At 36.5% G+C, this 25,497-nt stretch overlaps 1 protein-coding gene and 1 long non-coding RNA gene across 2 annotated transcripts in view; one reads left to right on the plus strand and one right to left on the minus strand.

Moving 5' to 3' along the window:
• The window catches only part of Gabrb1 (gamma-aminobutyric acid type A receptor subunit beta1), a 313,871-nt gene that overhangs the window by 283,105 nt on the left and 5,269 nt on the right, over positions 1–25,497 (minus strand). The gene's annotated exons all lie outside the window — the stretch shown is intronic.
• LOC138820842 (uncharacterized) lies at positions 11,207–25,131 on the plus strand. Its single transcript, XR_011369998.1, has 5 exons — positions 11,207–11,320; positions 13,808–13,950; positions 19,077–19,197; positions 21,969–22,191; positions 23,784–25,131. It is a non-coding gene; the product is annotated as an uncharacterized lncRNA (long non-coding RNA).

A 25,497-nucleotide genomic window follows, 5' to 3' on the forward strand; every position in this document is an offset into this window, starting at 1 on the left:
CTAAGTAAGAAAGGAAATCTAGAGTTTTGGATAAGGCAGTGACATCATCTAAATGATGTTTTGGGACTACCCCTCTAGAAGGTAGAAAGTAGCAAAACTAGACACAGACCAGCTGGCTATTGTGGTGAATGAGGAAGATGATGTGGCAGGAATTTAGGTAGAGACGATCAGAATGCAAAGTTTGTCACACATTGGAATGTATGCCTGACATCATTTGTTAATGGGCTTGATGTGAATTGTGAGAGAATTCAGAGGTGACTCCATGATTTTACCTAGGAAATTGAGTCAATGTGAAGGCTGTGCTTTGAAATGGAAAACAGAGAGAAAGGAACAAGTTTGGACAAAATTTAAGATTTTATTATGTGTAAAATTTCCAATTATTTCCACCTATCCAATTTGAGACATTGTTGATGTACGTTTCAGTCATCCATTGCTATTTAAAGGCATGAGACTCCATAATACTGTGAGGCACTGAGCAAATGAAAACAACCCGAGAGACATGTTTAAACTTGAGCAGCCAGTTCTGGCGTTCAGGAAGGCAGATTTCTATATTCCTATATTTCTATATTCCTATATTTCTATATTCCTATAAGGTTTCTATGAGAATTTGAAGGCTAATCAAGAAATCTCCTTATTGGTATAGAAAAATAGTTAATGTTGTTTGGGAGAAGAAAACTAAGATGCCATACTTTCCTAGGATATGCTTTATTATTCAAATCAGGTTCTATCACAAAACTGTTTTAAAATACATCAGCTAATCTATCTTGTTGAATTTTCACAAATTGGCACTTGAAAAATGTATATATAAAATCATCAAATAACATTTTAGATAAGTCAAATAATCAAGAGGAAAAACATAGTATTTCTGTCTGTAGAAATAGATTTTCATTGTGTCAGCAAAATAACCACACAATAAATTAATCTCTGGCTTGTCAAAAAAAAAAAAAAAAAAAAAAGACATTGCTTCAAGCTTGACCTGAAGGAGTCACTGGAAATCTGATGAGAATAGTTCAGGACTGGAAAAATCCTTTTGCTAAAATGACCCTGTCTGTTTTCAGCTCTCTTCTTAGTGGCATTTGGCATAAATGGTTTACAAGTGCCCTTAATGTGATGCAGTTCAAATGCTATCAGCTGTGTCACATCAGATTGGAAATGGGCTCGCTAGGACTTAAGGAGCCAATGAAGTTCAAAATGGCATAAATGAAAAGGCCTCATAATACTAAATAATGCAGTAAGGTCTTCAACAGGAAGACAAATATGACTCTGATCCATCTTGGCAGCATCCTATCTGTCATCATTACAGGACACAGAACTCAGGGAGGAAATGAAAAATAAGAAGGAATATGATGATTTGAGAGAGTTGAGAGGTGCTAAACTGAAACAAGACTCATGTAATAAATTTACCAAAGGGGGGGGGGGAAAACATCACAAGATGAATCAACCAAAAGTGTTTACAAGAGAACCAAACAGTGAGGAGTATTTGGCGGGGGGAGGGGGGGCAGTGGAGAGGCGAGGGATAGAACCACTGGTTGATAAATTAGATTTTAAAATAGTTCCCCAGAGGAATTCCTTTGAAGAGGAGATATTTGTCTGTGTTGACTGTGCAGTTTCTCTATGAAGCAAAGGCTGTTAGGACTTTGCCTTGCTCTCTGGCATGCCTCATTTCTTTTACTTCTCTTAGTGAGTCTTTCAAAACACTGTTTAGATAATCACAGAACATCCACTCGGTAGCACAAAAGCAAATTGCTTCCTTGGATTAACTAAGGTAGTCCAAACTACTCTAGAATTTGAACCAGCTTCTTTTATTCCTGACTGCCCAAAGCTTGAATTAGATTATTTTGGTAGAGTAGAACACTATACACCAATGATTCAGTATTTTTTAAAAAGAAAAAGCACTATATATATGTATACATATGTGTGTATGCGTGTGTGTGTGTGTGTGTACATGTATAATTTGCTTAACTTCCTTAAAATGATTGGGATAAAGAAAGAAAAAGTCTTTTTTTCCAACATCAGATTTTGCTTGCAAAAGCTGACAGATTGATTGTGCATGTTCAGATTTTCAAGTCAAAGGGAAATTCAAACCCAGGTCAAAGCTTTAGAAAAATAGGAGCATATGAAGCATTGTCATATTACTAACAAAATGTTTTTAACTGAATCGATTGTACAGCAGTTTTTTTAAACTCTATTTCATAATGATGAAGCATAAGATCAAATGTTTATTATAAAAATCCCCATGGAATAATCATTATTTTATTTGAAACCATAAATTTTTATAAATGGACATTTGCTTTAAGGAACAAAATGCTCCCCATAGATATGGAATGATTTATCCAGTCAAATAATAATGTGACGAAAATAACGAGGTAATGGTAAGGGTCAGCACTGTACCTTCACTGTGAAGTGCCATCTTCCTTGTGCAGTTCTCATAATTCATTCTAAGGCCATTTCCATTTTGAAAATTAATTATAGCCTCTAAACCTACTAATCCACTAAGATCAGCCTTCCAATCTTCCCCTTGCAGACACATTTGTTCAAGTGGGAGTCTCTGGGGGTACAAGACATGCCATTTACTTCACAGAAGGCCATATTGAGTTTATAAACTATACATGAAGTCAAAAGAGTCAGTTTCCCAGCATGCTTTCTACCAAACTGTAAATTCTCTTAAAAATTATTTGGTTGTATTTACTATAATTTCACATGGTGTATGGAAGCTAATTCCTTTGAGAAAAAAAACTAGTAGTCTTTACAAATACAAGAACTGACTTCATTCTTCAGTTGAGGAAATCTTTTTACAAAGCTAAGGTATTTCTGTGGGTTTTTATTATCCCACTTATTAATGACAATATAACTGTTTCTTTCTTGTGGAATTTAGCCTGGGATGACAACTTTACATTCAGAATCTGATAGGCATATATTACTATTTCATTTCCCTCACTATATATATGATATCATATAGTTTGTAGATTATCACATATGTAAAATACATGTTAAGCCATTCACTATTGAAGATCACAGGTATTCCTGAAGCCTGTTGTAGAGAATAAAGTCCAGAAATTGTACAGCATGGAGAGTTTTTGGAGCCCAGTCTTAAGGGGCTGAGCAAAGAGATCTGTCATTCTAGTGCATTTTGCATGTTTGTTTTTTTTTTTTAATTTGGGAGCAGCACAAAGTTAATACAAAGGACATGGGAGAGTAGGCAAAGATAATTCCATATTGGGGTATTGTGATACCATTCTTAGATATTAGAAATCCTAGAGATGCTGATTCAGAAAGAAAAGCTCTATGTCCAGCTTTGGCATATTGCCTTTGAGAGGGGACCATTTTTATCACTGGAGTGAGAAGTTGAGTAAGAGACTATATATTTGGGAGATGGGTCAGGACTAGAGCTAGGAGGTATTTAAAAGTAATCCAGAGAGATCCTATATTTAAAGCCATAAAATTGGTGTATAATGCATTTTTAAAATGGGAAGCATGGCAATTCACAACTCACCTTTGACTGTCAATAACAAAGCCCTAGGCTATACATATGGTACATTTTATTTAACATAGAATATCTCATATTTTTTCTTTATGATTTTATCTTGCACTAAAATGCCTTTATAGCTATACAAAAATCATTTTCTATTAGATATGAGGAAATTGCATTCATAGAAGCAACATGTATGAATTTGTCATGTGAAACATTGATATTAAGGTACTAAGACTTACCGTATGATACCAGATAACTATGTCGAAAACCTAAGGTTGACTTTCAGTCACCAGTTTTACTCAGTGAACAGTAAGGAAATCTAAACTATGGAGGATGAAGAAGTGATGCCCATTGGGAACAGTCCCAAATCATCCATAATATGAAGAATATTCTTTAAGACTAAATTAACTCATAGTACTGTCTCTTTAATTTTTGCTTCAGGTAGAAATTAAGGTGGTATCTGAATCAATTAAGTTAACATTTTTTCCCATGATAAAAGCTTTATCTATTGGAATGGGGTAAAAAAGAATAAATGATTCTTCATTAAACAAAAGAAATTTAAAGGTAATCTAATATAGTCATTTTTGTACTATCCAATCAAACCTTGTTATACATTTCAATGTGTAAAATAGATTTAGGAATTCCCTTTTGAAGCCAAGTTCCCCTTCAGCTTTCTCAACCTTTTTATGGCCCCTAGGGCACATCTGTGTAAGTTCAAGGAACACATTTAAACATTCTTTGGGAATCTGAACTCTCACCTGACATGAGAATACATCTCCCAACATCATAATGTTGTTTTTCATGAGGACCTACCTTGTCAAAGGATTCCTGTATTTCTAACTAAATTACTTCCATTGCTAACTCCTTGTCTATAAGAAAGACTTTTTTTTTATGTCTGAGAGAATTCAGGTTGCTTTGTCAGGCATGAGTTACACTAACATAAACCATATAGACTTGCCCCTCCCCCCACACACTTTATTTGCTTATTTGTTAAGTGAACCTGCCTTTATGTGTAGGTCAGTGACATGTGTAGGTTTAGAGACATGATGGGCCCTTGGGTACAAAAATGAAAACTTTGTTCCCTAAATAGAAACTCTAGGCATTTTCAGAGTCTCATGAATCCTTGGATTTCTTAGACCCCACAGAGTCTATAAAACCATGTTCTAAATTAGTCACCTGCCTCTTGTGACTGTCCCTCCATATAGCCTACTCACAGAGTAGCTATTACTACTTCATCTCCTCATAAAACATTTGTACTGGGTATTGTTTGTTCTCCAAGCTCTAGTCTCTTACTCAAGAGTTTTATTCTTTATTCCTATTTTGTCCTCTTCCCAACATAGCTAGAGTCGCTTTTCCCAGGAAGTTACTTTATCACATTTCTTAGATATCCTACATGTACCTCAGTTAGGTGAAATATTTATGCAATATAATAGGATCAATGACTGCTAACTATTTCATTTTGGGTGAATCTACTTTCCTGGTTCATACTATTACTAAGTCACGATCGATATCTGCAAAGAGCATACATGCTCCTCTTGAGGGGGAAAACGTGAGTTGATTCTGGTAAGTTCTGGTAATGATGTCATTAGCCATGGTGGGAGTTGGAGATAGTGACATATTGAAATAAATAAGCATATTGTTCTTGGAAACTTTTTATATTTTATATGCATCAGGTAACATAATTTCTCAGAAGAAAAGTCTAATTTGTCTCCATGTAAAGGAACTCATCTTTTAGCCTAAGCACTAAACATTCTAGAAATATTCTATTCAGGCTATTTTCTAGTTTTTGCATTTGATTCATTGTCTTGCATCTAAACTCAATATCCTGCTAGAATTTATTTGAGTTGCAACTTTCCCTCGCATCAATGCATACCCACCCTTCATCTCCAGGTCTCAGATTCCCAAATAATTTACCCATTTACTATTCAGATTCCTCTTGGGTTTCCTCCTTGCTTGTATTTGGCATGGATAATGAACATGTAGAGATAATGACTAGGATTATCCACCTGTACATATAACTCATTCAATCAATACACTGACACCTTAAAAGGAGATCAAGCACAAAACCAGATGTGAAATGTTGGGTAATATATCATCTATTACTCTAGGAAAATTCAAGTAAAACAGAAACCCTAATGTTGAGGAATGGTTTGTAAATAGGATGAAAGGATGAGGCTTTCAAAAAGAAACCCACACAATAAAAATCACTTATTTAAAATTTTCTTCACCAAAGGAGAAAATGAGACAGATATAGACAACTCTGAGAGAACAATTTTTAATATTTGTCTGTGGTTTTATTCTTGATCAATTTAAGCTTTCTGTTTCAGTTATAGTAGGATGTAGGTAGAATAAAAAGGATGCTACTATTGTTTTCCAGACTTGAAATAGAGATAAAGATTTAGATGTATCAGTGCTATAAAATTAATGCCATTCACATAGAAGATAATAATTATTCATCAGTTTGTTCATGACTTTGACTTAGGACTCAACAAAGCTGGAAATTTTACTATTTAAAAGAACCATATTATTATATTAAAGATTTTGTAATTTTTAACAGCAAGCTGTCCTAAGCAGACTGCTAGAGAATACCTTATCAGTGGATTGCATGTGATTATAAATGGATATCATGTCCAGTGTTGAAAGCTTTTTTCCTTTTTCTTTAATAGGGGATTAGATATTTAAAAAAATAAAATAAAACCATGAAAATGCTAAATTACCCAAGAGGAATGGGAAGTACAAAGCCTAAATTTGAGAAACTGTAAGTGAAAAGATAACTTTACTCCAGCAATTCCTGATGTCTGCATAATAATTGTTTTTTAATTTGTAGTAAAAGATGCTCTTCAGGGTGTTAGCAAGATAGCCAGGTTCTGTCGCCATGAGATATTTCACCTTTCACCCAATATATCTGCTTTTTCTATGATGGGGCCTGTTCATTTCAGATTAGTAGAAAATAATCCATCCCATTTGGAGAATGCAATTAATATTCAAACAATATTTAGAGCAAGTGTATGCTCATGTAAATGCTGTCTGCTCTGTTACTACTTGAATGTCTTCTACACCAAAACAGGTAATTAAAAAGCCCACTATTGAGCCCCTTCAATCTCAACTCTACAGATAACTGGAGAGCATTTAATTCCATGCCATAATTAACTTTGGCAGTCTGAAATTATGCATCTTCTTTTTAAGGTTAACCTTTCCTTCCTAAACATTTTGAAATCCTTCCAAAACATCTATGATGCTCTCAGTTTTGTGGCACACACATAATTTTAATATCTTCCTTTCTTCTCCCAAACAATTAAATTGCCTTGTTAAACAGATACAAGAAGTAACTTTTAGTTAATAAATGTTCAATGTTTTGTTCAAAAGATTAATTGTGTACAAAGCTTAAAACCCAAATATGATATGTATAATTTATATATGATATATATCATATATATGAGATTATGTCATTTACCCTACCTCTCACCTCAAAAATCATGACTCTAGAAGCCAATGTTATAACCAAGTTTTTGTTATAATTACTATTTTAAAATTAGCTAAAATATAATAATATATGATAATAATCTAAACTTAGATTATTATTTGGGGGGGTTGTGAAAATATCGTACAGAAGGGTTACAATTACATGGGCAAGGTAATGAGTACATTTCTTATCAAGCATTGTTGCCTCCTCCTTTGTTTCCCCTTCCCATCCCTTCCCATCTCCTCCCAACCACCCCACCTCCCCTTCTTTATCCCCTATCCCCCCCTCGGCCAAAGTTATAAAGTTCGTTTTCGACATAACATCTTGTACATCTCATTGTTGCAATGGGTCCACCTGTATCCCTATTTAAACAATTTTAAACTTAGATTATTGTATCAAAGTCCTGAACTTAAAATTTTCAACAACTTCATCCACAAACTACTACTACTAATGATGATGAAATGGCTTTTAAACTGCTTTTAGATCTCAAAAATCTCATCCAGGCACTATCCATCCATCTTCATCATCCATCTTCATGTAATACCTGTGCTATATTCATGAAAGTAAAGCAAATGACATCACACCTAATCATTAATGGAAAAAAAGAGTGAGAGCAAGTCTAAGAACATCCTCATGAGTTTTCAAGGGTCATAGGATAAGCTACTAGACATTAAGAAGTAGGAAAGTCTTCAGACTGCGATTTTTCACTGTAGCACCTAGACTCACACCTTCCCACACACACGATCCCGCTCTCCCAGTGTCAGTTTTCAAGGTTTTTCCAGGCAGCTGTTGAAGATCATTACCACCAGTGCATTCAAGTGCTTCTTATTACATAGAAGATGAGAAGGAAAATATGGTAAATGAGAGATCAGTTCTATTTTCTGAGGATATGAAAGACTTTACATCATTTTAGTATCCCAACAACAAATCCTCAAAGAAACAGCTGCCCAATAAATAAGTGGGTTAAAGACTTAAAGAGAAACTTCTCTGAAGAGGAAAGAAGGATGGCCAATAGACACATGAAGAAATGCTCAACCTCCCTAGCCATAAAAGAAATGCAAACCAAAACAATATTGAGATACCACCTCACCCCAGTTAGAATGGCTATAATCAAGAACTCTAATAACAATAGATGCTGGAGGGCATGTGGACAGAAGGGAACCCTACTGCATTTTTGGAGGGAGTGTAAACTTCTTCAACCACTTTAGAAGGTCCTGGACTTTTAAAATCAATTTCAGAGTTGACGAATAACTGGGATTAAAGGAACTCTTCAAGGATAGCACATTGAATCAAATGTGGTCTTGATCCATGACAACGATGAATGAATGCTGGGTGACTCCTCAAGCTCTGAGGGAGAGTCTAAATTCAGGAAAGTCTTTTCAGCTGGGTTTCTGACTGACCTCAAGGATATGAGAAAGAATCCATCGTGTTACCCATACCTCACCCTTCAGGACCCAAAGACACATTCCTCCAGTTTCGAGGTGTGACTAACAGCACTCAACTGAAACCTTCTCTAGACATGCCCTAGCTGAAAAGAACTTGATCACAAATGGCCATGCTTCTTTCCCAAGAATGATACCTATCACTGAACTGGCTGACACCAGGTGATAGAGTCAAGGTGTGGAATACAGACCACAGGTGATTGAACGTTTCTGTCTCAGATAATCCTACAGGATCATTGTAGCCTGCAAAGCTGCCCTTGGGGTGAATTACACTTTTGTAGCAAGTAGGTGCTTATTTAACTTCTCTTAAGGTTTTTCCCTCTGCTTGAGGCCACAATCCTCACTGCACTCACAAGTTAGTCAGCCAAGAGCATTTTACAATGAATCTCCCCAAGAATCTGAATCACTATCTCAGGGTCTCAAATGAACCCAAGCTGCAACGCTGTCTCCTCCCATTCCCCTCTTCTTACCTTTGCATTTTTTTCCTTTGGTTTCTGCCAGATGTAACTATATGCAACAAACTCACCTTAGCCCTAATTCTCTTCCAGTTTTCTCTTTTACCCATTTTTCCCTCTTTTGGGGCAGATGTGTAATTGTTCTTTCTGATATTTTCATTTGACTCCTCAGATCTATCCTACCATTATGTCTTCCTACAGATAGACCTCATCCCTCACATACTACCCAGTCAGTTATCCTAAATATTTGCCACATGGAGTATGCTAGGCTGTGTAAGACACCTTAATGCTCTGGAACAAAAACGCACCACAGGGCAACCAATATTTGTTTCCAGCAGGATAGCTGGACTATTCCACATGGTATGTGAATACACTGGATACATTCGAAGACAATGCACACATGGCTAAATATATTGAGGGGAAGATGCCCAGTGCTGAAGTCAGGAAGGAAATTGAGAGTGCTGAAGGGAAAACTAGAAAGCAACAGGTCCAAGTAGAACAACCAGGTGGAGCAGCATGGTGCAGAAACAGGGTGTTCACCTCTGATGACATTACAGCATTGCTTCTGAATTCTTGGATACCACCATCTTTAATACTCGACAGCTCCAGCACACACTGGGTCTTCGGATACACTGCAGCAATAGAAGTGGGTCTAGGGCTGGGAAGGTGTCAGTGGTAGAGCGCTTGCCTTGCATGCTTGAGGCCCTGGGTTCGATTCCTCAGCACCACATAAGCAGAAAAAGCCGGAAGTGGCACTGTGGCTCAAGTGGTAGGCTTGAGCTGAAGAGCTGAGGAGCAGTACCCAGGCCCAGAGTTCAGGCCCCACTACTGGCAAAAACAAAAACAAAAACAAAAACAAAACCAGAGTGGTTTTTCAAATGCAACCTCACTTTAAATAGGTGCTCTATATGTGCAATTGTGCATATGCCAAGGGACATATATTAATATCACAGATGCAGATGTACACACACACACCCACACACACAATCACACACACACTTGCAGCCTTAGCTTTAGGTTCCCTAGAAAACTAAAGAAAGTTTTGACAGCTACAATTTTTCTCTTGGTGCCCTCACATCAAGGCTTGGGCATTTTTGACAATGTTTTGTATCTGTAAGATGAAGTGGACCTAGGTTTATTTGGCACCTACTTACACCAGATCTTCTCTTCCTATATGATGCATTTAATCCTTTTTAATATAAGTTAATATTGGCTGACTTTCTTTGGGAATGAGATAAATTAAATCTAGCCCTTCCCCATGTGTGTGTTTGTTTGTTTGTTTTTTTTTTACAATTTCCTTAATTTCCCTAATATGGTGGAGCAGGTGAGTGGGGGGTGAGGATGTCTGAGACATGTTTGCACAGCCAGCTCTTGCTGTGATTTCCTTTGTTTGAACTTTTATTGCCCCTTTGGTCATATATATATCATATATATAATATATGATATATGATATATATCATATGACATAATCATATATATTATTATATATTATTATCATTATATATTATCTATTATGATATATATTATATATCATATGATATAATCATATATTATATATGATATATATATAATATATCATACTTATATATGATATATATAAGACCAGAGGGTCAACATCTAGCTAGCTAGCTAGCTAGCTAGCTGTTCTCTTCCCTACACTCCTGATCCAGGTAGAGAACTCAGGACACTCACACATGCCAGAAAGCATAACAGATGTTATTGAAGAAACCTGGAAGCAATGATACTTTACATTGCAATGATGAAAACCTAAATCAAATCAAGTCCTAAACTCCCTGGTTTAAAGTCCTTTAGCCACTCTAACACTGGGAAATTTTTGTTGAGAACTTTAAGTCCTTTTCTAGTTTATTAGTTTTTCTTGTTTCCCCATCTACCCTTTCACCCTGATTTTTCATGACTGTGATATTCTCAATTTTCCTTATACTATTATGCACAGAATTATAGCTCTTCTCTCTCCTCAGCAATTGACAGAACTTTATCATTCCAAAGCTTCATTAATGTTTTCCCTAAAGTAAGGGCAGGTATTCCAGATTATGCCCTTTGGCGCTACACAACTGGTTTCTCTGGAATCCCTGTCATCTTTTTCTCTCCTCTCTTCTCCTCTCCCCTCTCCTCCCCTCTCCTCCCCTCTCCTCTCCTCTCCTCTCCTCCCTCCCTCCCTTCCTTCCTTCCTTCCTTCTTTCCTTCCTTCCTTCCTTCCTTCCTTCCTTCCTTCCTTCCTTCCTTCCTTCCTTCCTTCCTTCCTTCCTTCCTTCCTTCCTTCCTTCCTTCCTTCCTTCCTTCTTTCCATGGAAGTTTAAGAGAAAACTCAGAGCTTTATTTCTATTGACATATGTTATGCCTTCCTTTTCAGAATGAAGGAAAAGAATCAGTGAGTTTAAGTGACACTTTCTTTCCCTTTCCTCAACATGAGACACATGGAAATTAACAGAGAGAGTACATATCAAATCAAAGCCAAAATCCAGGGTGGGTAAGTAACAGCCTGTTTTCTATCATGCTCTTTTGCAGAACAGATGGTGGCCAGTTGAGTCCATTTACTACTACATTAAGGAACCATATGGAAAAAAAAGAAAGTGGATGGGAATGAAAATGGAAGAAGAGAAACAAATTGCCCATAATATTTAAAGTGAATCTGTGATTGAAGTTTGTCATTTGTTCATGCAGAGGCAGGGAGAAAGAATGTGAGGAGGCAGGAGATAGATTTAAATGTCTGTTGTTAATTCACCACAAGCAAAAGGGAAAATATGGGCAAAAATAGTCTGTCAGTGTTGAATGTCTACTTATAGCAATCCATTTGCAAAGCAAGTGTCCAATAAATAGAATAATCAGATGTCTCTAAGCTCTTGTACACTTGCATTTATTTCCCCTTTTGTACTTGGAATTTCCACAAACCTTTTAATTAGCATATATGTAGGGGCGTGCATCTATGTGGAAATCTCTACATATATATGTATGTATATACATATATAATGGATATCATAGTCTCTCTTTTCTACTAGCTCTCCAATGAAATCAGAAGTTAAATGAATTCAGACATTATAAAATACTGTATTTGTCTAATGATGAAAGTCATTCTGCAATTATATATTTTCATACCTCAGTAACACCCACAATGTATTACCCCTACAATCTTAACTTTCTCTGAAGTTCATTTTATATTACACATTCCCACCCTTCCCTGAGTACTTAGCAATGACATTGAATGAAACACAATGACCTGAAGGATGTGAGCTAGACCTGTATAGGAACAGTGATTTCCAGTGAAAGCACAAGTTAAGCATGTCCTTGCTAATGTTCTGGCTGACACATAAGAATACATGGTATTCTTAAGCCATGACTGATTAAAAATACTCTAAGATTTATATCAGGAAGTAGCAATTATGTCTTACTTAGAGCCAAAAAGTAAAGATGAAAGTCGATAATGACTTTAACAAAATTTCTGGTCCCTCTGATAGCCTAAATCTGCATTAAAAAAAAATAAACCGGTGTCTATTTCAAACAAGTTGTTTTTTTCCTGAACTATGTTCTTTAATTGTGTTCTACTTTATAAATACACTGTTCACATACAATAAATTCTTTTGGTCTTTATTTCTGTAGAAGCAAGTTAAATGATTGTTATAATTCCCCTGTCATGCAGATTTTTAAAAAATTTGTATATTCCTCTATAAAGCAGAAAAATGAAAACTGTGTCCTGTAAGCTATGTGATGATAATAACTTGCTATTTTAACCTTGAGATGCTATCTGCATTTCATAATGCAATTTCCCAGTTTGGAAAGGACAGTGATGAAATGATCTGACCTTTACATATTACTGTTTGGCTTCTCTCTGTGTGTTCACTGGGAGAATTCAGAAGAGCTAAATATACCTGAATCTTTTCTTTCTCTGCCCAGAAATGGATTCTCTGATTGGCCTCTCTTATCTCCCCCTCAAAAACCAGTTGGCATGCCTCTCCCCCCCTGTGGTTGACATGTGTTTGCTTTAGAGAATTCTGGAGTCCAGCGCTTCTTCCTTTCCACTGTCAGGAAATCTTGTGAATTGAAAAATAACAACTGAGTTTTGGAAATTGTTTTGCATCTTCATCTTGAACTCAAACAAACAAATCACTCCTGTAAGCAAACTTGGCAGGAGAAATGTTGCCTATTTTATGGACCAGGCCATAGAGGAAACAGTAAATACATGGGCTTCTAACAAATAACCAACTCCTCTGGTGAGAGTCTTTTTTTTAGGGTCTTTGATCATGAAAAGATTATGAAGAAACACTCCATATGGGAAAGTCATTGACCAAAATCTGGAGCAAGCACAAGAGCAGCGCTAATGGCTTAGGCTAATCTGGAGGTCTGAAATTCAGGGGTTGATTCTTTTGGGTGGGAAAACCGTGGCATTCATTTTAGAGATACCATAAAAGCTAATTCAGACAAGAACGAACTCTAAAATAGAAAGGGGATACAGTATAACTCTAAAATCAGTCAGGCTAGAGCTTTAAACTCCACTCCATCACACACCAACATGGCTCTCATTAAAACTGACATGAAAGACTTATCATTATATCTAATGTATAGTAACTCTTCAATATATTTGAATAGCTATTCTTATTCATATTTTTAATTTTTGTGCAGGAAATAGCACTTGTGCTCTCCTTCAACTTCCTTCCCACTCCTCATTCATAGTTAGGACTCTACCATTTGAGCTATAGCTCAACTACCAGCATTTTACTGGTTGGTTAGAGATACGAGTCTCTTGGATTTGTCTGCCTGGGCTGGCTCCGAACTTCAGTCTTCAGATCCCAGCCTCCTGAGTAGCTAAGATTACAGGTGTGAGATACTTGTACCCAAAAACTATTCTTATTCTTAATATGAAAAGGTTTTTAAATATTTCTCCTAAATACAAAAGTACACAGAGTTTAATGAATACTTAGATTTAATTTAATTTAATTTTATTTTATTCTGCCTTCCCTAGGTGTAACGCACCTATCTGGTACAGACTGAAACTCTTTTGTCTTCAGAAGTTCTCACAGCATTTGAGCATTTGACTTCCGTGCTGTGTCCTTTTCACTAACTACCCTGGAGCTCAGTGATACAGTGACTTTTCTGGAATATAAGGTAAAGTATGTGCTTCGGGAAGAGTGTCAGAACAATTCTCTCACAAAGACTGCATGCTTTCCCTCATTGGAGGAAGCTAGAATTGGCTTATAAATGTCAAAGTAAATACATTGGGTTGTATGCAAATGTTTATAAATGTATTGACTGGAAAACATGGGAGATTCAAGGGAGAACTCAGGTGGTATAATTTCTTAGAAAAGCAAAGTTCAGCAAATAAAAAAGAAACAGAAAGATGGTACTCCAAAAGGATGGGGTCAAGGAGAAAGGAGTGGACAAATGAAGAGGAAAAGAGGGAGAGAATGCAGTGAAAAACCTAATATATAGTCTATAAGATTAAGAAGAGTCAGGGAAAGGCTGGGTTGGGAAGGATGGGGAGAATGCTGAAAGGTGTGACATTGATCAAGATGCACTGCATTCATAAACTGCTGTGTTAAATGGCAACTTCTTTGTACAACTACTTAATGATAATAATAATAATAGAAAAACACTTCTCTTTCAGGCTCATCCTCTTGCTTTCTGGACAGAACATTGCTCTAAGCCAACTGGGGCAGATATAATTATCTTTTCTTGTCCTGAAGCTTTCTAACGATGAATACTTCCCAAGTTCTCTTGGTAGCGCCTTCCAGCCTCTTCTCACTTATTACAGTCAAGATGTTCTTCCCTTATGTCCAAGCTAATCTTTCTTTCTTCTTCAAGTTAAAATTCTCCCAGAAAGTACATGAAATCTATCCTCTTTTTCTATTTATCATTAGCAACTAATACCTTTCAGTTTGCACCGGATAGGTCCAATTTAATTAGGATCAACAAATGGGTCAAACATCTTTATAAGCATGAAGGCATTAATCAAGCCAATCATCAATTTCATAAAATACAATTCTAGGCTAAATAAAAGCACTGCTAATACCTTTCCTCCCATGACCCACTTTGCAAATACTCACCTTTTTTCCAAATCTTGAAAACCTATGCTTAAAAGTGTTATTAGGGGGAAAAAGGATGCTACATGATTTAGTGACCTAACTACCAGGCACAGATTCTACTTGAGAAAATCACACTTGTATCACTTATATAATTGTGTAACTTTTAGCAAGTTATTTAAATTCTCGGTACTTCACTTAAAGGATACTAATGATACATATTTCATTTGCTTGCTTTATTGAGTAAGTGGGTTAATCCTTGTCATGAGAATGACCACTGCTTTGTGGCAGTGCTCCATATGTATCCATTGTCATTCTCAAGGATAAAAAAAAATTACCAAGCCTGAAGGTTCAAAAGTGATGCCCAAATTTGTCTTTTAAAATGTTTTTGGTAATCTCACTAAGATCAGCAAGACTTGAGTAGTATTTTCCCCTGCCTTGAATATCCATTATCTCCTACCTATTCTTTTTTCCCCCAGAAAATCCTACTTTAACTGAACTTTCTGTGTCACGTCATGAGAAGAGTTCTCTCTGAGAGAACCATTTCAAGGGTACCAATCATAGTCAGGTATGACCATGATTAAATGCATCACATAGCTTCTCTGTGAAAATCTTGAATGTTTCTTGTTATAGTTTGGTAAGTTCCCCTGAGGTTTCCTGTGTCAAAACATTAAGTGTTAGGAGGGTGAAACTGGCTGAGTGTGGGTACACATCGGTAATCTCAGCGATTCAGGAAGAGAAAGATTGAGGACTGATCATAGAGGTGTACCTGTGCCAAAATTTAATGAGACTCTATGCCAAAAACACACTACAAAAAGGATGGAAGTATGACACAAATAGAACACTTGCCTAGCAAGTACAAGACCCTGAGTTTAACCATCTAAAAATTAGTTGGTAAAAATATAATCTGACTATGATGTGTACAGATGGAGATTTTGGGATTACAGATGGTTATTTATCTGGAGTTTCCATGGTAGAATCTTGATGACTTTATTAGAAAAACAAAGGAGACCAGAACATACACACACACACACACACACACACACACAAATCTCTTGATGTATGTTGCCCTATGTATCCAGAAAGTCACTAGATAAAACTCTGTCACCTTTCACATCAGAATCATGGGTCAAAATGAACCTCATCTGTTTCTGATTGACCTACTCTGGTATTATGTGATTAGCATCAGAAAACTAGTACTTTCCAAGAAATAAAGTAAACTCTATATTTTAATCACCTTTCATAATTCTTACCTATTATAAAAAATTTTATGAAGTTGTCACTAAACAGAAGTGAACAGATAGATCATATTATTATTTAATCTATAAACCTTACTACTTTTATCTTAATATCCTCTCTACCTAGTTTTATTATTGATATTTACATATGCAGCACATATAAAGTGCCTGCTATGTGTGCTGGTAACAGTGTTCAGAAAACAGGATGACAATGGTGATGATGGTGATGATGATGATGATGATGATGATGATGATGATGATGATGATGATGATGATGATGAAGAGGAGGAAGGACTATGACAACGCGATAATGATGGTAGTATCATTCTTATAGGCTGTGTATTGCTGAAAAATCATATGCTGAAAGCTATCCCACAATGTGGTGGAATTTGGAGATAGCTTTTGGGAGGTAACTTGCCCATGAGAATAGAACACTATTGAACTATATTATTGCCCTCATAAGAGAGGCTCCAGAGCGTTCTTCTTCTTTCCACCTGTGAGAACAGAGTAAAGGGGCCCTGAAGTGAGCCCTCACCAGACACTGAAACTGACAGCAACTTGGTCATGGACATCTGTCATTCAGAACCATTCATATAATTCACCCAGTCTATGATATCGTTTGTATCAAGTTCTAAGGATGGTATGCCACTCAGGTGGCTTCCCAGTTAATCTTCAATCACTTCCTATATGGGTTCTTGACCTACTTAACCAATAGAATCTCTTATTTTTTTATTGTGAAAATACCATACAGAGGGGTTATAATTACATGGGCAAGGTAATGAGTACAGTGAGAATGAATGACTGATAAATTTCTTTCAAAACAAATAAGGGTCATTGTCTTTGAGGTTTGGCTCACACATTGCTGTCCGCTTAGGAGTAAAGGAGCAAATATTTTAAAATGTGGAAAAACAGGATGGGTGACTCTATGAAAACCTAATTTGTCAAGTTATATTTATGGCTGATGACAGTGATTTTGAACACAATAGGGAATATGCCTCCTTGTAATACCCTGAAAGTTATTTCCTTGTACAGATCCGGAGAAGTGGGTTATGAAAGCCTTTCAAACTTTGCCACAGCACAGTTTTGTGGGGGTGTTTCCCAAAGTAGTGTTTATGGAGACAGCCACCAATAACAGACACTGAGGACTGAATTTAATTTTCCAGTTTCCCTCTCCAATTTTCTCTTCCATTCTATTCTTCAAATGTTTCATGCTGCTCTCATTGTCTGAGTCCCAACCCCAACACTTGAAGCTCACTGACCACTAGCATTAAGTCAGAAGCTTTTCTCTTGAGCCAAGTTCACTTAGGTAGTTCAAATTCATCAGTTGGTTTGAATTGGGATTTATTTTACATAGTAGTTGGCTGGACACATTTTTATGGGTGAACATGGAAGTTTCAAACCATAGCATTTTAAAGCAATCATAGCATATAGTGGTACCCTTACAACATAACTGACTAGATAGCTAGATATAAATGTCATACACATACATGCTAGACTAAACCCACATTTTTCCAGATTAGACAAGTTTTGAATGCCTATTTGCATATTTGGTATCGTTATTGAGTTTATGATTTTTTACTTAGAAACCTCTTCAGATTGAGTGAGGAACCCTTCCCCAGGTGCTACCTGTTAGGTTTAAATTCATAGCTTTTTAAATGCGACTCAATTTGGAGCCATCAATCAAATTATTCTTTAAGAATGTCTTAAGTGGGTTTGGAAATATTGATAGTCCAGGTGCCAGGAAGATGACAATTGAAAAAATGAAAAGATGTGATTACTTTTTAAAGTAGGAAAGTCACATTGATGTGTGTATGTGTGTGTGTGTGTGTGTGTGTGTGTGTGTGTGTGTGTGTGTGTGTGTGTGTGTGTGTGTGTGCATTGATACTTGTCATGACATGATCTTGTATGTGGGATTCTGGCTTGCCATATGATGAAACTGTTTCTTATGATTCATAATCAATGTAAGTAACAGAGGAAATTAGAAGGTAGACTTTATGGCGAGCCTATTAATTTTGAAATGAAAAAAATATAAGTACTGTTGAAAGTAATAATAATTGTTAGCAATAAGAATTTGTATGACTAGAAAATTTCTTTTCTAATCCTAATGAATGTTATTATTCAGTCTATATAATTTGCGAGGATCTACCTAGAGCATATAAAGAATATCATCCTAAATTTCTCAGAGCTTACATCATGTGTGTTAGGAGAGGGCAAAATTAATAAAAATTTCTTATGGATGACTCTTAAAGTATATTAAGTTTATAGTCTTTTAGGAGTCTTAATTTGCTCATAGGTCCTGGATATTCTCTCTCTAACAGAATTCTTTCTTGTGTGGCTACAGGAAACGCTCTATAAAACAAATGTGATTTCCTGTGGGTTTTGAAGTAGCTGTAGATGCATTTGGGTGGGAGAGGGGTTGCAGGAGGTAGGAGGCAAAGACAATGGCTACTGACATGAGAAATTGTTCTAGGCACAGGTAGGTTTTCAGATGAACTGTCTCTATGGAAACCATAAAGCTGGTGTTTTTTTGACTAGAGAATTGTGTATCATTCCCTTGAAAATAATAAATCATAAGAACAAAAATCTCCTCCTGAGTCACTGAAAGTTAGAGTAGGCAGGAACTCTGAGCTTTAAACACATCTGCTCCCCTGTTTCAAGAAAGATCCCAAATAAACTCTCTCATTCAAGTGGGATTCATTGCTAGCATCTTCCCCGTTAAATCCATTCAGCAGTAAGAGCCAGGCATAGCAACTTCCATTTTTTCCTGATGTATTTGAAAGACCTTCACCTATCCCACTCATACTGGTTTTATTCCACAGAGGAAGGGATAGAAGTGCTGTTACTACTTCTATTTATTTGAATCTATTTCTCTAGCTGTTTGTCTACTCTCTTTAAGGTAAATAATATACCCCATGAATAAGGTTTTGCTGACCCCATGAATAAGGCTTTGTTGACACAGATTTCCTCTTTCCAGGAGACCATCTTATAGAGGCCACGGCTGTTGAATGCTCATTTAAAATCATACTGAATAGGCCATTCCAATGTTTCCATTCTTCTGCAAGCCTCCTGGGAGTCGCTTTTTAATTTTCTAGAAGGTAAGCTTCATTTGTCAGGGCACACTGCCAGCCTTGCTTATACTGTCTATTATACTGGCCCTCATTTCATCGCCAAAAGCACTTTCTACAAGAACTCACACTGATTTAATGCAATTTCATGTGGAAGCACAATGTTCTAGAAAGACCGAATCATTTTAGGGATGCAGTGGAGAAGAGAGCAGATGCTGTGTAAGTGGGATCCTGCATGAATCCTCCCCCCTGCCTGGTTTTATAAAGACAACTACAGCAAATACTTTCTCTAGTGAAATTTGCAAAATATTTCCAAAATCTCACCAGGATCTAGGTCCACCTAGATTAAGAACCAAATTGTTAGAGACGATGAATTCCTTCTCTGTCTTTACCTAGTACCCTTTCTCCACGAACTCCAACCAACTAAGTCACCATATTTCTAGGCTTTAGAGTTTCTCTTTATAGAATGTGGCTATTCATGCACAGGCAAAGAAGATTCACTATAGGAGTATCCCATTTCATGACAATTTTGGTCTCTATTGTTTTCCTTTAATGCACATACAGTGTGATATCAATACACTCTACTTACTCTGAAGATACATGTCCAGTTTAGAGTGATGGAGCTGGTATATAAAGTGCTTCTTTCCCAGGCTTCCCTCTACAGGACGACTGGGGCTCCTACCAATCACTCATTATAGGATCCATTTCTTCTCTGACCTCCATCATCTAACCAGTCACTAAATCATTCTGCTTTGCATTTGCACTGCATTAGGCATTTCCCATTCCTCATGTACTTTGAAAAACTCTCTCAGCTTTTTAGCAAGAACCATTGCCATCCAGTTTTAGTCTATTCTACTTCATCCTCCACATAAGAAGAAGGATCTATCTGAAATGTAAAACATAATGCTTTGTTAAACCCTTTGGCAGGTTTTCTCCACTTCAGGATTAGGATCCATTTGCTTAGCATATGTATTGCAGTATTATTTGTGTTTGTGCATATGTGTGTGCATGTGTATGTATGTGTGAGAGAGACAGACAGACAGAAAGACTGAAAGGCAGAGAGGCAGAGAGAGACTCTAAAAACAAAATGTTAGTACATGTATAATTTTTAAACCAAAACTTCAGAAGAGCATATAAAACCCAGTAACTATTTCCAAAGCCTATTTCTAATCCTTCCTCCAATTCTATGCAATGATAACCTTAGCCTGCTCCTGTTGTATTCTTCCAGAAATGTTCAGTGAACATACAGATTCATTTACAGAGAGGCTTCCTTTTGGATTCAATGACACTGCCATGAACTTCACATTTTGCCCTTACTCTAGCCTCTTCACAGTCCCCCTGTTCCCTGTCAGGTCTCATAATAGTGAGTTACCTGTAGGTCCCAAAGCATTTTCTGCCATCTTCAGACATCCTTGCCCCTCCCTGTGCTTGGCCTATATCTTAGAAACTATTTCTCCTCTAGGACCCTGTACGCATACACACAATTCTCATGACATTGAACATATTTTTAAGTGTTTATTATATGATCTTCTCCACACTGAAAAGTCTTTGAAGGCTTGACATGTGTCCATGTATTATTCCATCCTATTACTTAGTTCAGGACCTGACAAAAGATGACGCGTTGTGGAAGTAGGTGGCAAGTTGAAACACCCCACCATACAGATAACGACTGATATGTCAAAGTCCTCCCAAGAGCAAAAAATCTTTATACTCTAAGATTAGAGGTTTTTAAATTCATGTTTTAAAAAAGACTATAAATGCCTTAAGGACAGGGAACCCATCTGTCTTCACTCACTAGAGTAGTTGTACAAGAGCTCTTGGTAATATTTCTTTAATCTTAAACTTATAGTATGACCCCAAAGGTATTAGTAGGTATCTGAGGGGTACATGGTCCACTCAGTAGCCGAGTAACAACAGAGACCATGAGGATTCTAAAAAGAAGTAGGATCCCACAGATGAAAATTATATCTCTCAATTTTTTTGTCTTGTAGCCAACCTTTGTCTTGTTACCAACACTGGTATGAATTAATTATAAGCTTTTTATTAAGCATATCTGCCAGGCGCTGAGCGATAGATTACTAACTGCTACTATTAACTTCCTTCTCTTTCAGTAGCTAAAAGTAAGGCTCCTCATGAAGTACACAATATGCTGGAAATAGAAGTATTCTAAAACTGTAGAAACTCAAGGCTAGTATTATGAAAAATAGGCATCAGTGCTCTAATAGGTGATAAGGGACTATGCAGTAGCATTTAGTCAGCTAAAAGAACAAACCAGTTTATTTCCTATTCCTCTCAAGTATAGTTATGACATTGAGTCCCCTTAAATCAGTTGTAATCATCCAAACCTTTCATTTTTCTTTTGAAATGTTTTACCTTTTTGGATAATGCAAGATCTCATCCATGCATGAGTATTTTGAGGGTGTTATCAAATATTTGGGGGACTGCCAAGACAAAGAAGCATAAAAAGCAAAAGGACTGATAGTGATATTCAGCGGAGAAAAACACCTGGGTTTTACTGCTCATTTCTTAGCCACCTCATGGAAGGATTTGAATCACATTGGAAAAACCTTTGGGACATTTAGACTTTGAAATATAATGGTTTGCTTCTATTTCTCATCAAGTGCTAAAACATTTATTGGGTTAGTGGTAGTAGAAGGATGTTCCTAGAGTGAAAATAAAAATGGCAGCAGAAATACATTCTATTTGTCCTTTGCATTGTTTAACGTGTTGTAAACTAGGTTATCAGTCAAGTTTCATTGTGAGGAGCACTGATCCATCTTTTCTTGTTGCTGTCCTTGCAGATGTGTTAAGGAAAGGCAAGTTGCATGATAATACCATGACTGGAGAGAAGAACATGAGTCAAGAGGCCTAAATGGCACACCATGATAAATTGCAGTGTTCCTAGGAAACTATTCTAATATTTGCACTCAGTGGAAACTCAATACGTATTTGTTGATGGACTTGCTTAACAGGAGAATGAGATGGAAGAAGAGGGAATATAACAGAGAGAAAAATTCTGGATTGGTAATGTAGTCTAAGACCAAGACCTAGGTTTTCTTATTGGATATTTGAACTGGAAGGAATTCGACAGTCATGTAATCTATTTCCATTTTACAGAAGAGAAAGCTGAGGCCTAGAAGACAAATTTCTTAGCTAAGCTCCCAAGCTAACTACAGAAAACTTATTATATTTTTATGGCCTGACAGATCAAAGGCAGACCTTCGAGTTAAGCTGCCTGATTTCCTATGTTTATTATGCCATTTACTAGCTCTGTAACTTCTGAGTAAGTTACTTAACCTCAATTTAAGTTTCTCCCTCTTATTAGCTTCAGATTTTCAGTGTGTGATGGGGGTAAGAATTACCTTAAATCAAGCACTAAATAAGCTATTAATATGAAGTACTTCATAGCTATATTTATACACAGAAAATGTTCAATAGACATTATTACTTAGTCTTATTTTATTGTATACCTTAATACCCAGATTGGTTCTGTCATCCTAAAATGCAGACTTTCAAATAGAAAGTCAAATTTTTTAAAACAATCTGATAGGGTTGCTTTAATATGGGGTTGGATATAAAAATATCGATTATCTCCAAACAGAAAGGCAAAGGAAGGAATTTCTTCTGTGATGGTATAATATTCTAACCCAGAATCTAAAAGAAAAACCTGATGATTGTTTATATAAGAGGAATACTTATTTACATCTTATTTAATTGGGCTGGTTTCTTTAAATGGCATTGGTCTATTTACTTCTGTTGCAAGGGAAATTCTATAAAACCCGAGAATATACTGACAGTAAAAAAAGAGTATGCTTAGACTACTTTACAATACCTTCCCAGAGGTGGTGTGGGTAGGAACCATTTTAATATCCTCTATTCTGAAGAAGAAAAGTTATTAATGTTTTGTAATGCAAGATGATGTTATTGTTGGGCGTTTTATGCTTGGTAATGTTTTCACTGTAATTTTTCTAGAAGGGCTGGCTTGAGTATTTGACACAGAGAGTACATTTTCATTTCAGTTGAACCCCATCACCCAGCTCATTCCTTTGACAGTGGCTTATCTTTATTGAACTAATCTTTCCTCTTAATTCAAGTATCTCTTTAACTAACTGGAAAGGAACTTCAAGCTTAATTTGGAACTTTGACACAATGTCATTCTTAGACAAATTTAAATTAAGAAAAACACAGTCATTTCTTAAGAAAGCTAAATAGGCCTTGAAATAATCTACTTCAACCTTGCCCCTCAGGTACTGTTTGTGTACCAGTTACCAGCTTCACTCAAGAGAAATGTAGAATTTCAGGCCCCACTTCAAGTCTTCTGCTAGAGTCTGCATTTTTATTATACCCCAAAGTGATTGGAACATACAGTCAATATTAAGAAGGACTGACTTAAAGAAATGGAAGTGAGGAGATGATTTCTGTGGTTTTTTTAAATAATAAAACATAACTGAAGCATATACCAAAACCTGATGAACTTTAATTCTAAAATAACAATAGCAATATCAGAATGTAGGTAGATATTTGATCAATTAAAATTTGGTAAAGTTAAATTATTCATGAGATTTTCTTATTTTGGATTTTGTTGTTGTTTGTAATAACTTTTTCTACCTTGGTAGATAAAAGGAATGAAAGGAAGAAATGGAACAATCAAGACACTCGCTATATATCTCTGAGAACTGACTTCCACTGAGTCATATGTTGAATCAGAACTTTAAACCTGTGAATTCTTTTGAGAGTGGCTTCTTGAACCATTATATCTTTATCTGTTTATCAATCAATCAATCAACCATCTATATACTGTGGATGGATAGATAGATAGATAGATAGATAGATAGATAGATAGATAGATAGATAGATAGATAGATAGATAGATAGATAGATAGAAATCTATGTATATAGCTAGCAAGATCAATAGAAAGCCTACGGATTGGGAGAAGATCTTTACTAGCCATACAACGGACAAGGGTCTCATATCTAAAATATACCTGGAACTCAAAAAATTAAATCCCCCAACAACAAATCCTCAAAGAAACAACTGCCCATAAATAAGTGGGCTAAAGACCTAAAGAGAAACTTCTCTGAAGAGGAAAGAAGGATGACCAATAGATACATGAAGAAATGCTCAACCTCCCTAGCCATAAAAGAAATGCAAATCAAAACAACATTGAGGTATCACCTCACTCCAGTTAGAATGACTAACATCAAGAATTCTAAAAACAACAGATGCTGGAGGGGATGTGGGCAGAAGGGAACCTTACTTCATTGTTGGTGGGAGTGTAAACTTGTTCAACCATTTTGGAAAGTAGTATGGAGGTTCCTCAAAAGACTCCACATAGAGATCCCCTATGACCCAGCAATCCCACTTTTGGGCATTTACCCAAATGTTTACAAACAAGACCACACTAAAGCTACCAGCATGACTATGTCTATTGCAGCACTATTTATTATAGCTAAGATATAGAACCAACCCAGATGCCCCTCAGTAGATGAATAGATCAAGAAAATGTGGTACATATACACAATGGAATTCTATGCCTCCATCAGAAAGAATGACATTACCCCATTTGTTAGGTAATGGAAAGGCTTGGAAAAAATTATATTAAGTGAAGTAAGCCAGGCCCAAAGAAACATAGGTCCCATGGTTTCCCTTATTTGCAATATCTAGTATATGTCTGAGTCAAGCAGAAAAGGTCAGATAAGGTGATGTTAGGGAAATGAACCCTAAGATATGTATTCAAATGTTTTTTTTCTTTCATGCGATTGTTTCTAATGCATTTATAAGATTATTTCTTTGTTGCTTTGTATGTTCCTCCCCCACAGTATAACCCCTGCTTTCACTGTATTTATGTAGGTATAATTTGTGGAAGAGAAGGGGAAAAACAAATCATTTAAATAGGGATACAGGTGTACCCATTGCAACAATGAGATGTACAAGTTGTTATGTCGAAAATGAACTTTACAAGTTTGGTGCGGGGGGGGGCAGGGAGGATTGAGTGGGGGGGTCGGGGGGGGGGGAGGATGGGAAGGGATGGGAAAGGGAAACAAAGGAGGAGGCAACAATGCTTGATAAGAAATGTACTCATTATCTTGCCCATGTAATTGTAACCCCTCTGTACAGTATTTTCACAATAAAAAAAGAAATCTATGTCTATACAGTCTTTAGGTATATTAACTTTACAGACATAAAACTGTGTGATTGGAATTCCTACTTGGTGATCAGCACCTCCAGCCTCAGTTCTGGGGCTTCAACTCAGGGCCTGAGAGCTGTCTTTTTGTTCAAGGCTAAGGTAGGGCATTAGCACCTGAGGAACAGCTCCACTTCCTTCTGTT

This window comes from Dipodomys merriami, unplaced genomic scaffold (genome assembly GCF_024711535.1).
Source record: "Dipodomys merriami isolate MVZ:Mamm:240054 unplaced genomic scaffold, mDipMer1.0.p SCAF_9, whole genome shotgun sequence".
NCBI lineage: Eukaryota > Metazoa > Chordata > Mammalia > Rodentia > Heteromyidae > Dipodomys > Dipodomys merriami.